Raw genomic sequence first — 18,162 nt, 5'->3', positions numbered from 1 at the left:
GATGTTTGTGAATAGAGCATATTCCTTTAGAGCGCAAATTCATTCTATTGTTACGTTTCTTGTATTTTGAACTATGCCCGAAATAGCTCGGGATAATCCAGAAGGAGATTTTTGAGGAGCTATAACTTTCGAAATTTAGTTCATGAGAAGTTGCATTTATGATAGATTTGAAATTTGAAATAAAAAATTATGACTTTTTTTTTTTTTTTTTTTTTTTTTTCAAAAATGTAGACCGGGAAGCGGTTATCTCTCAACTTGGTCTTCTGGCTACAGCAGTAGAATCAACTCTCTTCGACTGGTCGTCATCCCAAGACATTTGTTCTTCACTAATACCCAATTTCATTGCTGCATTCGTACGTTCACTAAGTCTTTATTTTCTTGTTTGAAATGAACATCGTTTGAGTTCATTATCTTTTCTTAAATTTTGTGTATAAACTTTGTATGCGTCTGCTTCGTTAGTGCATTCAACTATTTTTCCAAACAGTTTTTCATTATTAATCTTCATTCGAGGACGTTTTGGTACATGCTCATAACCAGCACCGAATACTTTCAGATTTATGTTTCTCAATTTTCACCCACACCACAACTCCATGGGATGCTTATTTACAATAATTGGTTTCGTAAAATTTAGCAATATACTGCTGTTTCACACGCTTGAGACCATAAGCTACTAGATATTCAGTTCTTCTTCTTCTTCTTATTATTATTATTATTATTATCTGATACAAGTTATTTGAATTATTTTTTTTTGAAAATCGACAGAAAGCAACTCTGAAATGCATTTCAAGGTTAATTTTAACTTTAGAAACTTCAACCGCAGACATAAGCTAATGAATATGACAGATTAATCGTACAAGTTAAATTTAGTATCTTAAAGAAGTGAAAACATGCAGCTATGATTCTGCAGTTTGAAACACGTAATATTAAACTTAGCATAGCAAATATCATCATCATCATCATCATCATAGGTATTCTGCCTTTATTGGCAGGTCACTTGCCGCAGCTGAGAAGCTTCCATGCTCCACGGTCCTCCGTTAACCTTTTCGTCTTCGCGTATGATCTTTCTGTTTTAATATCATCCATTAATTGTAGTCTCTTTCGGCCCCTCCCTCTTTTTCCCGCCATCATACCCTCTAGGACGTCCCTCATGATACAATCTCTTTTTAGGCAATGTCCCAACCAGTTTCTCTTCCTCTTCCTAATAATATCTAAAAGTGTTCTTTTCTCACCCACCATTTCTAACACTCTCTCATTCGTTTTCCGCTCGACCCAACTAATTCTTTCCATTCTTCTCCACACCCACATTTCGAAGGCTTCCAGTCGATTTTCGTCACCTTTACGTAATGTCCACGTTTCCGCCCCATACAGTACAACACTCCAGACGAAGCATTTTATGAGTCTTTTTCTCAACTCTCTGTTCAAGGTCCCACAAAACAGACTTTTCTTTCTTTTAAAGGCTTCTTTCGCCATTCCTATCCTTGCTTTTATTTCACGTTTGCATTTCATGTCATTACTAAGAACACTACCCAGGTATCGAAAACTATTCACTTGTTCTATTTTCTCCCCTCCTACTTTTATATTTGACACAGACCCCTTCGTTCCAATCACCATGGCTTTGGTCTTTCTAACATTTATTTTCATCCCATATTCCTGAAAGCCCTTTCTCATTTTTTCTAACATTTTATTGATTTTCTTTTCAGATTCTGCAACAAGCGCCATATCGTCTGCAAATCTTATACATCTAATCATTCTACCTCCTACCGAAATGCCATCATCATCATGTAGGTTCTTTTTCACTATTTCTTTTAGATAGACATTAAATAGTGTTGGCGAGAGGCAGCATCCTTGTCGAACTCCCCTTCCAATTGCACTCTCTTCCGTCAGTTCTTCCCCTATCCTAACACTTACTTGTTGGTTCATGTATAAGTTTCTTATGAGTCTTCTATCTTTCCATTCCAACCCTATCTTTGTTAGAACTCCCAACAACAATCCCCAATTCACGCGGTCAAAAGCCTTTTCTAGATCAATAAATACAACATACACCTCTTTCCCTTTTTCTATAAACCTTTCACCGATCACCCTTAATAATCCAATAGCATCTCTTGTGCCCTTGCCTCTTCTGAACCCGAACTGCTCTTCCTCAACATCTTTATCTGTTCTTCCATATATAGCAAATATATATATATAATAATAAATAAAATAAATAAATAAAGTTATTATTTTTGCTCAGTTCTTTCTATCTGTTCTCGGGATCTGAATATTGATTATTTACTTTCTGAGTTTGTTGAACTAACTTTAGTGTTGCAAGTTAAGACCATGTAGCAATTACTACTGTGTAATCTTAGTATTAAGACATTGAAGATTGGGATGACTTAATGTGGTAACAGTTTCTTAATCAGTGAAGATGTTATTTGCAATTTATTTGCAGTGTGTGCCCACGTCCATTTTTATCTAGAGGCATAATTTCAATCAAGGACCCTATGACCGTAAGTTACAAAGTCTCTGTTGTTGTGATGCTTTGGGCATGCATTGTGTTTTGGTTTCGTAGAATAGCATGTGTTTTTGAGGTGATGGTTTCGCTTTATTTAATAATAGCTTTTGCAAGATTTCCTTTTCTTTCATTTTAAGTGATGTGTAAAGATAGATTTTTAAGTGGCTCGGTGATATAGTGCACAGAAGACGACTTATAAATTAGCAGTTAATTATTCTTTAATTCGAACCACAGTACTAAACTTTTTCGCTCTCATTTCTTAAATTAAGTCCTGCTGCAGTGATTACTTACACCTTTATCAAACATGTACAAATTATAGTAGGCTATTTTAGAGAGAAAAAAAAAAAAGAAAAAAAAAAACACCTCCCAGAGTACTCCTTGTGAACTTCAAGTGAGAAATGATATATGCCATATTGTTGAACCGTTACTGAGATATTAATAAAATCGCCTGAGCAATCATTGAGATCACTGAGAAACTTTTAACAATTTTGTTTATACTTCATGAATATAAAATCTTTAAATATGGGGTAAGGTGTTTTTCTAAGAAAAATCCAGTAGTAGTAGTAATGATCAAGAATAAGTTTACTCTTGGTGGTGATTTTTTTTCGGACGATTTTTTTAAAAAAACGACTTAGGTATTTTATATAGCCTATATAGCCTAAATAACTTTCCATTTTTAAAATCCACAAGAGATGAATAATATTTACTTTTACGATTGAGGTCTTTCCGGACTATTTTCTCAAACGTAATACAGTTAATTTTGTTCATGTTTCATAAATATTTCATTTCAAACTTTATAACGTTTAATAAACCATTATCCGGAAAAAATGTAAAAGTGGTAGTTTATACTTAAGAGTATTTTCTTTCTTTCTTTCTTTCTTTAGATTTTGTCGAAAATGCTCAGTCGATTATTTCTTCATAAGAAGTATCTTACTGTTCGGGCGTTTTCTCCATTAACACCTATTATAATTTTGTATTTTATACATTGTATTACATATAATTTTGTTGAGTATGGAATTTCAATTTGTCCAACAACAATTTTTTATTATATGGATATTAATATAATGTTATCTGTATGCAATATAAAACGAGTACAATAGATTTTGTTTTCTTTTCTAGCTGCAAGATTGGGAGCTAAGGGTCAGGGTCAAGAGAAGAAAGAAAGGTATGAAACTAATGAACATCTCTGTGTGTACTTTTAGAGATGATGTATTATTATCCTTACATAACAAAAAGTTAAGGCAGTTGTGGTCCTTTATTAGTACAATTATTATTGTTATTACTAATAACTACCTGAATTGTCTGTTCTTCACATGAGAAGAATAAGTTTATTTAAATTTGATTTAAACTACTTACTGAGGAAAGCAATAAGTTTATTGTAAAAAGTATTAACGTGTGACAGTTCCGTCTATCCACTTGGCTACACCAGACACTATCTAATGATAGTGTCTGATATGAGGCCAAGAGGATAGTTATCGAAACTGTCACACGTTAATAATTTTTACAATAAACGAATTGGTTTCCTCAGCGAGTAACTTAAATCATATTTAAGTCTACTGAAAGTGAAGTTTATACAGTCCGCAGCAAAAACCTTCCAACATGAGCATGTAAGTTCATTGTGAAAATACGCCTAACAGCGCAGGGAATGAACATAACGTCTAAGCGGCACGAATCACGCCAGAAGGGACTTCGGCGTCCTTCCCTGCACATTTATTTTGGAGCAAAAGACTTCGTCGTTTCACAAAGAACTTACATGCTCATGTTGCAGGTTTTTTGCTGCGGACTGTACAATGGAAAATATTACAATAAGACTATGGAAAATATTTTAAAAGTATATTTGCACACACTTCTCCCCCTTTCCTAACGGTATTTATTTGAATTAAAGTTAAATAAAATACAGCTCAGCTTGACCCAAGTGCTAACAACGTTCAAAAATGTATTTCATAAAGTACAGGCACTTTTTTTTTTCTCGAAAAATTTAAACATCTTTCCCCTCTTAAGATACTTATTTCAATCAATTTATAGAAGTCCAAATCAACCAAATTTTAATTATGTTCAAAAATTAATTTTTAATTGTTCAAACGTTTCCTCATTTTGGTCATCTTATGAATACAAAATATGAAATAAAAATATATTAAATAATTGGCTCCTAACCTCCTTTACAAGCAGAATGTTCGAGAATACTGGAGCACGTGACCACTTCTTAAAAGAGCACTTACTAAAAGAGTTTGAATACCTAGTTTCATCTCCCTAACATGAAAGTCTCATCAGATACTCAATTGTTGGCGTGCATGTTTAACTTCCCCTTCCCTTAGGATACTGTGAACGTCACATTATCTGTGTTCTAAGATGATTTGCATATATAAATTTTTCGTGAAATTATGAATAATATTTCAATTTAATTAGTAATTTACATATAAAGAATTTTGAGATTTAGATAATTACCAGCGGGTGCATATAACTTTTATTAATATTTCTATGTATAGTTATGGTTATTGTGTTATGTAAATGAATAGTAACAAACAACAGAGCAGGACTTATGCGAGAAGCAAGGAGAATTTAATATTATTTAATATCAACGTATAAGAAGATAGCGAATTTTGCATTTCGATATGCTAGTTTGCATGGATAGAAGCATAGAAAGCTTCCCAGAGAAAAAAAAAAAAACTCAAAGAAAGCAGGTGTACCTGACGGAGCGTTGGACACCCAAGTTGAGTAGATTTTTGAAATCAATATAACCATCTGAATAAGGATAGAAAACCTATGAGATTCAGATTTTGCTTAGGTTTATTGCTAGTTGAATTTCTTAGTGTTGTTATAGGAAGTAGCATACACTAGCTCCGTCGAGACAGAAATCCTACAGTAACAATGCTTGGAAAAACCATATAATTTTTAGCATGTCCATGAGAGAAACCTGCATACAAAGAGGTGCTATTTTTTTTTAAACACGCCCCTTTTTAGCATCTAGGACTCTCGAAGCGTCGTTTTGCCAACGGAACTTTCTCAAAGACAGGGATGTTGACTATTTTAAAATTATTGACGAGTCCACTTGAACTAGAGGGGAAGCTATCTCGAACGTTGTTTGTAATGGTTCCATGACATCCGATAGATGTCTCTGTAAAAATATAGTTATCGTCTGCACCGCTGATATGATTTGAATGATAATATGTGTTATGTTATGTAAATAAACTTTCTGGGTGTTCCCGTAGTATTAGACATATGTAGTTCGATATATATTTTGTGTTGTCAAATTGGCTTGTACTAATACCAGTTTAGACCGAGTTTGTGGTAGTGGAAAGTATGCAGGAGGACAAACACATACCTTTGTTTTTTTTTTTTTTTTTTTAAATATAACAGAGAAGGCAATACTGTTGCAATGAAAAGCGACCTTCCAACCAATTATATTATGTTGTTTATCATGTGTCAGGCTACTTCAGCCTTATCTAGAGTCATTTTAATTTGTTTGCATTCTGCATAATTCATTTAATTTGTTTAATTAACGTCATTAATTTGTTCAGAAACCAAATCCCTTCAATGCATCCGTTTCTGTAATTCATCATTTTCTATGTCACTTGTTCAAGCAGTTCCTGGTATCACCGATAGGTGGTGTTACCTGACAAAGGTGTTTAAGTAAACAAGTCAAGTGACAGAATTTAAATAATGTTGGTGTTTGTGTTAATATTTCTCATAATTACGGCACAGTGTGTGTGCATAACAAATACTAAATTAGAGCTTGATTATCAAGCAAGCTAATAAGCATAGTGACAGACAACGATGACATTGAAGTGATAGACAAAGTGGAAAAGAACATGAACAAGTGTGTTTTTTTTAAGATAACTAGGTCACTGGAAATTCGCAAGTGAGGAATCCACCCTCACCCCTATTCCAGTGGAGCGGGCAACTTTGGTTCGACCCAAAACAGCAGTTGAAAGAAACAATGAAACTGCAAAGGAATATAACTGTTCTCGGGACAACCAGAGAGTTAGTTGTTGCTAAATCGCGAGAGAGTGCAGATCAAAACACTGCAAGTCGTATTCGTGTTGACCGGCAGCTATTTGGAACTCTGACCATTCAGAGATGTGTGTACAAGGATAGTGCGTTAGTTACACACTGATATTCTGTGCGTGTGCGATATAGAAAGGGAAATCAGAGTTAGTTTAATTTCAGTATTTCCTCGTTTTTCTCCGGACTAACATTCTGGTGGAATGGGAGAGTGGGAGATACCAATTGTATATATATTTAAAGGTGTTTTCACAAAAGTGAGTTGAGACAAAGTGCGACGTATATCATCATTTACTTGTGAGAAGAGACAAACCTTTACATCATATTTCGTAAAGTGCTTCGCACCGGTATAAACTTTGCGACATGTATACGTCACACGCTATATCCGTTGTTCACGCTATTAACAGTGAAATAGACAGCAAGCAACATTCTTAGTGAAGTAAAAGCATTGCCGTGTTCTGTAGGAAATCACCAATGCTATCGTATAGTCTAGCTTAAGTAAAACGCATTACACACAAGAACTGAGTTATTTTTGCTTGTGTTAAGTCGGCGGGTCTTGTGCAGAGAACGACATGAGAACTTTCGTCAAACAACAAATCTACTTTATCATTGTATCACACCAAGGACTACGCAGTTGAACCAGCTCTGGTTTACGGAAATTCTATGACAGAGGAAGCCTGACGGTTAGGAGAACCTAGGAAGAGGATGGTCCACGACGTTGGGAGAAACTCGACCCGGAAGCACAGCGAATCGTGAAACTAAAGACACTTCAAGAAAGAAGAGTGCGGCGTAATAAAAAAAAAAACAAAAGTGCACAGACAGTGTTAATTAAGAGCTCAAAGCGTGAAAAAAAATATTAAAAGAAATATTTTTTTTTTTTCTTTTGCTCAGGTCTCTTAGCAAGACCGCGCGCGCGAGTGCATTTTGTAAATATAATTTCTGTGTGCTCTACAATTACTGAAAGTGGTGCATTAAAGTAGGATTACCACAGGAATGTTGGCTTCCTTTATTGTCGCAGTTGGCTGCAAGGTAATGTGTTACCCTATTTTCTTTCTTGTTTGCTTTTCAGGCCAGAAGCTGGGTCTATCAATGGATCGTAATTGTGATAATCATATTGTGGGTATCTTTCGCATACAGGATGGGTGTTAAAACCATGTCAACCTGTAAATTAGAGTGTCATGCCTAGTAGGAATCTTATTTACTTCTTTTCAAAATTTTAACTTTTATTCATTTTAAGACTCTACCGACTGACTGATTCCACTAAATTAACTTTGTGGCAGGAGGTTACAGTAATTTAAAGTAAATAGTAGTTTACATATTAAGATTCCTCCCACATTAGCATTTTTGCATATTAATGATTTTAGTAATTCATTCAGATTATGCAAATTCACAAACCTCCGCTCACAAAGAACTTGGCTGCCTTACGCGTGGGGCACGACACACACACCATCCTGGATGTATGTTTGTTTTAGAAATGTCCTTTGCTAAATTTTGCTTTTGATAGTAAATCTTGTGGCAAGAAAATTAAAGTAAAGTCTTGTTTTCTTTTTCATTTTCGATACAGTAAAGAATGTTGCCACAAGAAATGAAAGATACCCAACGTTCTTACGAGATTTAGTGCAAGCCAGACGCGGGTAGCAGTAGATGTGTTTTTTTCTTTCAGGTTGTCGCGCTGCCATCCAGAAAGTTTATTATTTCTGTGTGATTATTGTTGTGTTATATTCATTTATTTTGTTGATGTGTATTGCCAAATTTTAAACCTTTTTGGAGGGGAATAACATTTAGTGAATCAGTTTAGGCATATTAGAGAACCTAGTTACTTATTTAGAGTCATAATCACTTAATGGTAGTAACGCGAAGTCAAGCAAGAGCGATGGAAGGCTTCGTAGGCGACAACATTATTGATGACCAATATGCGCAAATATTAGAATTTCCATCGGAGTCTCAGGACACCGGAAGCGATTCAGTAGGAAATGTAAACACCTCTCTCCAGGAAGTAGTTCCGCCTGGAGAAGGTACAGTTAGTAACGAGAGGGCTAATGAATCGGAGCAGGTTAGGGAACCGGTTCCTAGCACCTCGGCGCAAGTCACATCTGGACCTGACCCGTGTCTCGCGTCATTATTTAGTATGTTGAAAGAAATAGCAGGCAAGTTAGAGAATCAAGAAAAGAAGCAAGAAAGAACATTATTAGAAATTTCAGAGAAGCAGGATAAATCACTTTTAGAGATAGCGAACAAATTAGAAAACCAAGAAAAGACGAATAAGAAAACGTTGTCAGAGTTAGCAAGTAGGCAGGAGAACGCTAGCAGAACCATGTTAGAGAGGTTAGAGGCTGTTCAAGAGCAGATCACTGCTAGTTTCAGACATGAGATGATGCAAAACGTGACAGAGCTAGAAGCAAGGATCGATTCCTCAGCGGAAGCTCTGGAATCCAAGATAACAGCATCCTGCCAAGAACTAAAATCATCAGTTGAGGCAACCGAGAATAAAATTAACGAATTAGAGGCTCACACTGAAAGCAGGATGGGCGAGATATCTGAGGTCCTTGGTTCAGACCTCGCTCAGGTCTCTCGAGATGTCAACCATCTACGTGGTGACATGGAGAGAGTGGGGGAAAATGTAGCCGCCGTTTCTACAGAAATTGACAGGGTAAAAGCTACAGTAGATAGTTCAGTGGGCCACTTACAAACTAAGTTGCGTCGAGCAGAACTGAGATGGGAGGAACAGCTGGAACTGTTAAAGGAGTCGGTGCGAGAAAACAGTTCCAGTTGTCAAAACACAGCCTCTGTCTCGCATGAGAGAATTGAATCACCGGTCGCTGGACCGAGCCATGCGGGACAGTTTCCTGAGCTTCCCAGACGTGAGAACTCAGACGAGCAGGCTGCCCCTCCCCCTTCAAACATAAACAACGTAAGCAGTAGCAATAGTAGTGTTGCAAATTGCCAGGTAGCGTCAGCCTTAGGGCTGTTACATCGAGATCTGTCACTTCCTGTTTTTACAGGAGTTGAGTCAGAAATACAGGCCCATAATTTTCTAGTTGAACTAGATAATTATTTTGATTTAACGGGCGTACCCGAAGAGAGACGGTTGGCCTTCTCCTCCCACTGCTTCCGTGGCATCTCACGTCAGTGGATGCAGGTGACTTTGAAGAAATGCGCTAATTATCAAGATCTAGTTAGACATTTCAAGAACGCCTATCTTAGCGAGGAGAAACTTGCGAATCTCCGTGCCTCTATTTTAACGTCACGCTTCGAGACACGGGGAAGCAAAAAGCCGACAGAATACTTGTTGGAATTACTGCATACCAACAGTATTCTTGACCCCCCGTTACCGCCCCAGGTACTATTGCGTGTTCTTCCACGACAATTGCCATTTTCCATCTATAGATGTATTGTGTCATCTAAACCACGATCTATAGATGAATTGTTGAACATTGTTGGTGAGCTTCAGTCTACCTATCAGCCACCAAGTAATAACAACAATAGGAGGGGAATAAACACACTGGCAGTAGAGGAAGAAGAAGAAGATGTAGGAAGATCTTCCCCCCCCCACGAAACAGTAGGCCGAGTAACCCCACTCGTGACAGGAGGTTCCATAGGGACAATGGGCCTTATTATAATAGGGGTTCACGAAGAGGCAATGGAAACAGAAATGGAAATAATAATGGCAATTGGCGTTCGAGAAATTCCAGTGGTCAGGAGCGTGACACTGGGGATTCTCGAACGAGAAACCAGGGAAATAGAGGACAACGACGTGGAAGGAATAGGGGTCGTGGACAAACTCGCAATAATAATAGTAGAAATAGTGACTATGCTGCGGAGGTTAATGAGCTCCGTGTTCATAACGATAGGACTGAACAGTCCACGAGACAAGTCTCGTCTCGTGGGAATTCACGTGCAAATAGCCCTGGAACTAGTCAACGCCACTGAGAACTGTCCGCATGTTCTCAGAGCGGTGACTTGAATACTGGAGTACTGAATATTCAGGACATACCGGCGAATTGTATTTCTGAGGATATGCGTAATTGTGTTATTGCATGCAACAATGTTGTAGAAGAAGAAAAAGAAGAAAGTAGTGAAACATTTGTGAAAACGTTAGAGACACTTGAGAATGGGGATTGTGAAACCTGTAGACGTATAATTAGCACGACACATTTCGATCGTGAAGGAAATAACGACATTCGTCAGCCCGAAATTATGCTTTTACAGAGGAATGGGGACAAAATTAAAATAAACAAAGAGTTGTTTGAAGAGACGAATGCGATTTTTAGGAACCTTTTAGATAGCTCGACCGAAAAGCTACCCAATAACAATTTGGTTACACTTCCTGAGGTAGAAGTAGGTCTATTTAACAGCAACATTCTGGCATTACTGGATAGTGGCGCGAGCATCTCGGCTATCTCACTGCAATGTTGGGAAGAAATACGTAAGCGAGACCCCCCACCAGCGTTCATTAAGTCAGCGAATATTAGAGTCAGTTCAGCATTCGGTCGCAGCGTCGCTTCGATCATCGGCCAAGTATTGTTAGAGTTAGTGATTGCAGAAAAGGAGTACTATACTTCGGCAATTGTAGTGAAAGGGCTGAACCGTGAACTCATTTTGGGTTCACAGTTCTTTGTAGAAAGTAGAGCGATCCTAGACTATGAGAGAAACGTCCTTTCGCTTAACCATCCCCACCATATAGAAGTTTCTTTTCGAGACATCGAAATTGAAGAAGAAGACCTTTTCATAAGAAAATTATCCTGGGAGTTCGAAGAGGATGTGGTCGATTGTGAGAATCCCACACTGAGTAGTATGTGCGCGTCAAGTAGAGGACCGCTGACTACAGAGCAGTTCGAGCGAGCGTCAGCAGGTGGAGGCCACCAGGGAGAGTTGGCTACCCTGCGCAGCCAGTTGGACGATGGGAAGTTCCCAACTGCAGCCGAACTTGCAAACGTCATTTACTCGCCACAGGAATGGGCGAAGGTTCGAACCCAGGCTACCCCAGAAGAAATAAGAGATCATGTCGAAAAGTATACTGATTTGAGTGGGGAGGAAAAGCAAAAGTTGTACGACGTGCTCTACAAACATCGAAGCATATTTGACGAGAAGCCCGGTACCATTAGGGATTACCAGCATTCCATTGAGGTGACCGATGATCGAACCATGAAGACGAGGATGCATCTTTACCCTCTGTGACCTAGATCCGCTGTTAATAATACTTTTAGTCGATAGATGACGTGGGGATTTGTACCGAAGAATACCACTTCGTTTAAGAGTCCGCTTGTTGAGTGCGAAAGTAGAATGAATTATTGCACCACTGTAATAGAAGAAATTAGCCAGTAAAAATTAAGTTTCCTTGCACGATAGCATAGCGTAGAAAATTGAAGAAATCGTTAAGAGCTTGAAGCCGTGGTGAGCTTCGCTCGTGTGTGTGCCTCTCAACCATCCTGGTTGATGAGTAAAGAAAGTGTCAATAAAATATATCGGAAAATTAAGTCTTAGTAGCTCCTCACAAATGATTATCATTAACGCATTTTCGTCGGTTATGCGCAAAGTTCAGTACACAGTATTCGAGATAACATTGCTGTAAGATAAGCGATCCTGAGTTGAGAGAAGTATTGATGGAAAGAAACGTGTTCCACCTGAAAAAATATGTTCAGCGTGAAGCCACGCCTCCTCAGGACACAGCTGACCTGATGACGTAGGAAAGGCAGGAAATAAACACAGCACGTCACACAGGATGGAGAGCTGAAGAAGAAAGAATCACTCCCAGACGCACCTCTTTACGTCTGGCCTTTAAGAGAGTAGTTGCGCGGAGTGTATACAACAGTCAATAATGGTATTACGAAAAGATGAATTTGTATAGAATTATGATGATGATAAAGTGATTATGATATGTTAGGGATTATTTTTATGTGTTATTAGTGATTAGTTTTCCATTTTATTATTGCTATGATATATTGATGTATTTAGGGAAATTTCTTGTATAAAGTTAGTATATACGGCATATGTATGTGATTTACGTAAAATAGGTTAGTACAACTTTTGAGAAAACGCAACGATTAAGCGATTAACGGTTGCATTTTCTTAAGAGGGGAATAAATGTGAACGTCACATTATCTGTGTTCTAAGATGATTTGCATATATAAATTTTTCGTGAAATTATGAATAATATTTCAATTTAATTAGTAATTTACATATAAAGAATTTTGAGATTTAGATAATTACCAGCGGGTGCATATAACTTTTATTAATATTTCTATGTATAGTTATGGTTATTGTGTTATGTAAATGAATAGTAACAAACAACAGAGCAGGACTTATGCGAGAAGCAAGGAGAATTTAATATTATTTAATATCAACGTATAAGAAGATAGCGAATTTTGCATTTCGATATGCTAGTTTGCATGGATAGAAGCATAGAAAGCTTCCCAGAGAAAAAAAAAAAACTCAAAGAAAGCAGGTGTACCTGACGGAGCGTTGGACACCCAAGTTGAGTAGATTTTTGAAATCAATATAACCATCTGAATAAGGATAGAAAACCTATGAGATTCAGATTTTGCTTAGGTTTATTGCTAGTTGAATTTCTTAGTGTTGTTATAGGAAGTAGCATACACTAGCTCCGTCGAGACAGAAATCCTACAGTAACAATGCTTGGAAAAACCATATAATTTTTAGCATGTCCATGAGAGAAACCTGCATACAAAGAGGTGCTATTTTTTTTAAACACGCCCCTTTTTAGCATCTAGGACTCTCGAAGCGTCGTTTTGCCAACGGAACTTTCTCAAAGACAGGGATGTTGACTATTTTAAAATTATTGACGAGTCCACTTGAACTAGAGGGGAAGCTATCTCGAACGTTGTTTGTAATGGTTCCATGACATCCGATAGATGTCTCTGTAAAAATATAGTTATCGTCTGCACCGCTGATATGATTTGAATGATAATATGTGTTATGTTATGTAAATAAACTTTCTGGGTGTTCCCGTAGTATTAGACATATGTAGTTCGATATATATTTTGTGTTGTCAAATTGGCTTGTACTAATACCAGTTTAGACCGAGTTTGTGGTAGTGGAAAGTATGCAGGAGGACAAACACATACCTTTGTTTTTTTTTTTTTTTTTTTAAATATAACAGAGAAGGCAATACTGTTGCAATGAAAAGCGACCTTCCAACCAATTATATTATGTTGTTTATCATGTGTCAGGCTACTTCAGCCTTATCTAGAGTCATTTTAATTTGTTTGCATTCTGCATAATTCATTTAATTTGTTTAATTAACGTCATTAATTTGTTCAGAAACCAAATCCCTTCAATGCATCCGTTTCTGTAATTCATCATTTTCTATGTCACTTGTTCAAGCAGTTCCTGGTATCACCGATAGGTGGTGTTACCTGACAAAGGTGTTTAAGTAAACAAGTCAAGTGACAGAATTTAAATAATGTTGGTGTTTGTGTTAATATTTCTCATAATTACGGCACAGTGTGTGTGCATAACAAATACTAAATTAGAGCTTGATTATCAAGCAAGCTAATAAGCATAGTGACAGACAACGATGACATTGAAGTGATAGACAAAGTGGAAAAGAACATGAACAAGTGTGTTTTTTTTAAGATAACTAGGTCACTGGAAATTCGCAAGTGAGGAATCCACCCTCACCCCTATTCCAGTGGAGCGGGCAACTTTGGTTCGACCCAAAACAGCAGTTGAAAGAAACAATGAAACTGCAAAGGAATATAACTGTTCTCGGGACAACCAGAGAGTTAGTTGTTGCTAAATCGCGAGAGAGTGCAGATCAAAACACTGCAAGTCGTATTCGTGTTGACCGGCAGCTATTTGGAACTCTGACCATTCAGAGATGTGTGTACAAGGATAGTGCGTTAGTTACACACTGATATTCTGTGCGTGTGCGATATAGAAAGGGAAATCAGAGTTAGTTTAATTTCAGTATTTCCTCGTTTTTCTCCGGACTAACATTCTGGTGGAATGGGAGAGTGGGAGATACCAATTGTATATATATTTAAAGGTGTTTTCACAAAAGTGAGTTGAGACAAAGTGCGACGTATATCATTATTTACTTGTGAGAAGAGACAAACCTTTACATCATATTTCGTAAAGTGCTTCGCACCGGTATAAACTTTGCGACATGTATACGTCACACGCTATATCCGTTGTTCACGCTATTAACAGTGAAATAGACAGCAAGCAACATTCTTAGTGAAGTAAAAGCATTGCCGTGTTCTGTAGGAAATCACCAATGCTATCGTATAGTCTAGCTTAAGTAAAACGCATTACACACAAGAACTGAGTTATTTTTGCTTGTGTTAAGTCGGCGGGTCTTGTGCAGAGAACGACATGAGAACTTTCGTCAAACAACAAATCTACTTTATCATTGTATCACACCAAGGACTACGCAGTTGAACCAGCTCTGGTTTACGGAAATTCTATGACAGAGGAAGCCTGACGGTTAGGAGAACCTAGGAAGAGGATGGTCCACGACGTTGGGAGAAACTCGACCCGGAAGCACAGCGAATCGTGAAACTAAAGACACTTCAAGAAAGAAGAGTGCGGCGTAATAAAAAAAAACAAAAGTGCACAGACAGTGTTAATTAAGAGCTCAAAGCGTGAAAAAAAATATTAAAAGAAATATTTTTTTTTTTTCTTTTGCTCAGGTCTCTTAGCAAGACCGCGCGCGCGAGTGCATTTTGTAAATATAATTTCTGTGTGCTCTACAATTACTGAAAGTGGTGCATTAAAGTAGGATTACCACAGGAATGTTGGCTTCCTTTATTGTCGCAGTTGGCTGCAAGGTAATGTGTTACCCTATTTTCTTTCTTGTTTGCTTTTCAGGCCAGAAGCTGGGTCTATCAATGGATCGTAATTGTGATAATCATATTGTGGGTATCTTTCGCATACAGGATGGGTGTTAAAACCATGTCAACCTGTAAATTAGAGTGTCATGCCTAGTAGGAATCTTATTTACTTCTTTTCAAAATTTTAACTTTTATTCATTTTAAGACTCTACCGACTGACTGATTCCACTAAATTAACTTTGTGGCAGGAGGTTACAGTAATTTAAAGTAAATAGTAGTTTACATATTAAGATTCCTCCCACATTAGCATTTTTGCATATTAATGATTTTAGTAATTCATTCAGATTATGCAAATTCACAAACCTCCGCTCACAATACGCATTTTCATGAAAATGGTATGATAAAATCTCGCGTTCCCACACCATATTCATCTGGTAGTTTAAGGTGCTTTTCAGGTGTTTACACTATTTTGATAAATGTATTGTTGAAATAAAATTAAATCTTTCAGTTTAACGTCACACGATTATGTCCTTTAGGCAAAGAAGACGGATGACTAAAGCAAGAGAATGATAATGGAAGAATTGATGGAAAAAGAATGTAGGAGGAAATGGGAGTACCCCGAGAGAACCCACGGACACGATGTTGTCCATTACAAAACTACTTGGCGGAGGATCGAACCAGAGACCCCACGTACCAGAAGTAGGCACTCTAGCACTGAGCCGCCGTGCTCCCCATAATTAACTCATAAATGAGTGTTTACTTTCATTTCTTTTTCTAGTCTGCAACAATTTTTCTTATTTTGTAATTCTGCGATTACTTTTTTTAATAATAATTTCAGTGTATTGGTTCAGACTTCAGCACAGTCATGTGGCTACCACTCTTCTCTTAAAATATAAAGTGAATTCCATGTGCTAATTTTAGTATTATACATTTCAGAAATTTCATCTAGAGCGAAAGCTTTCTCGTTCACTGGAAACCCTGCCGCGTTGTACGAGAATTACGACCACCTTTTTTTTTTTTTTTCTTTCTTTTTAACTTCTGCGTTAGGGGAAAGTGGATTGGACATTCGCCCCAAGAGTTCGTGCAATAGAAATCTGTTAATTAGTCTTGGGGCCAGATCATGTCTGTTGGAAAAGTTGCGTATACGGCATTTCTCTTTTGGAATAGTTTGTATGGTAGTAGTGGACTATTTATGGGTTAGTCACGTGATCGGGATAGTGCGCAATTTCTCCCAATATGGCCACCAATATGGCCGATCAGCCAAAGTGCAAAGTTTGTGTAAAAAGCACATATCTCCTAAACTAATAATCCAATCTTCATGATTTAAAAACTAAATGACGCAGAAGGTAACAGACTATAATAAATTATATAAAGTGTTTCACTAATAATTGAAATAAACACCTATTAAAATAATTGTATATTAAAATTTGCATTTTTTATGATGGGTATAACTCACATTTTTAAACATGACAAGTAAACAACTGGAATGATCGAAAAACAAATTTTTAGCTTAAAAGGGTATTAAAATATCTTTCATTTGACACATAAATCATTAAGATTAGTTAAGAAACAAAGAAGATACAACGAATTACTTGGGGCCATATGTAGGATCTGTTGGAGAAAGTTGCATATACGGCATTTTCCTTTTCGGATAATTTATGTGGTGTTGATGGACTAATTATGGGTTGACCACATGGTCGGGATAGTGCACGTTTGTATTAAAGAATAAATAGGCTCCTTAGGTTTTTGCGCCCACAGAGGAGGGGTTGATGACGTCATTACGTATATTGGAATACACACTTATAGAGCACCATTCTCGTTACTGCTGCATGGGATTATTTCCAGTTTGATCAAAAGATTTGATATGAAAAGATTTTTCCAAGATGTTGGTAAATATTTAAAACTAAAAGTTACAATCTTAGGAGTTAGAAGAATTTGATAAGTTCAATCTTTTAATAAGTTTTCTTTGATAAGCTCAAGCTTTTAATGACAATCTTTTCTCTCAATACTTATATTTTTTAACTCAGAAATAATACGTAGTGTACATAGTACAAATGATGATATCATAGTAACATAGTCAACAAAAACAACAAAAATTAACATTTTTTGGATGTTACAAAAGAATGACACAATACAATGTTATTATATGAACTTTGTTATTTGGACTACATCTTGCATGCTAGTTGTATGGATTATTACAACCATTTAGATCGCATTCACAGAATTTCGAGCACGAAATCACTGCTAAACGACACTTGCAGACAGTGCTTTTGGCACATTTCTTGCATGTGCATGGTACAGGTAAATTCGGTGGAAGTCTTTCTTCTACTACAGATGGTAACCAATCACCGTCTTCTTCTACGAAACCATAGTCTGCTGGATTAAGTGGTGTGTAATTCTGAAGTATATTGTACCAACGATGACTTTGAAGATACGCTCTTTTTATGTGTAAGTGTGTTATGATGATGTTGGTGGGAACTTTGTGAAATCAATACATTTCATTCTGTGATATTCCGTAACTCTGAGTTCATCCAATGTTGTATAGTTTGCTTTTATGGTACTTGCAAGATATGACTCAGCTTGTTGAACCATTACATTGTTTAACTCATTCTTCCCAAAATGTTCCAAAAGTTGGGGTGACTCCTTCGCACGTTTAACAGCAGCGTGTTTTGTCGAAAATTTGCTTGTGGTATCGCATCCAGACAACGCATGGATAGCTGGCAAAACGTTGGTAAAAGGTTCTGGAATGTAGTCAATAAGTGTGTGAACTGGTAAATATCTGGTTGTTGACCCTGTGCTACACAGAACCCACATTTCAAGAAGTCATCTCTTCTTAAATTCCAAGGCAAAAAAGTACGTTGCACATACAAATGA

The 18,162-nt window shown here is 37.1% G+C and overlaps 1 protein-coding gene across 1 annotated transcript in view; it reads left to right on the top strand.

Annotated features, from left to right (window-relative positions):
• The window catches only part of LOC145687354 (trehalase-like), a 102,747-nt gene that overhangs the window by 30,472 nt on the left and 54,113 nt on the right, over nt 1-18,162 (top strand). Inside the window, exon 3 of the mRNA XM_081760811.1 lies at nt 2,429-2,486. The gene's annotated coding sequence lies outside the window, so the exon portion shown is untranslated. The remainder of the gene's footprint in view (nt 1-2,428; nt 2,487-18,162) is intronic.

This window comes from Thermobia domestica, chromosome 6 (genome assembly GCF_964235325.1).
Source record: "Thermobia domestica chromosome 6, izTheDome1.hap1.1, whole genome shotgun sequence".
Taxonomy (NCBI): domain Eukaryota; kingdom Metazoa; phylum Arthropoda; class Insecta; order Zygentoma; family Lepismatidae; genus Thermobia; species Thermobia domestica.
This window is presented reverse-complemented; position numbering and strand designations above follow the sequence as displayed.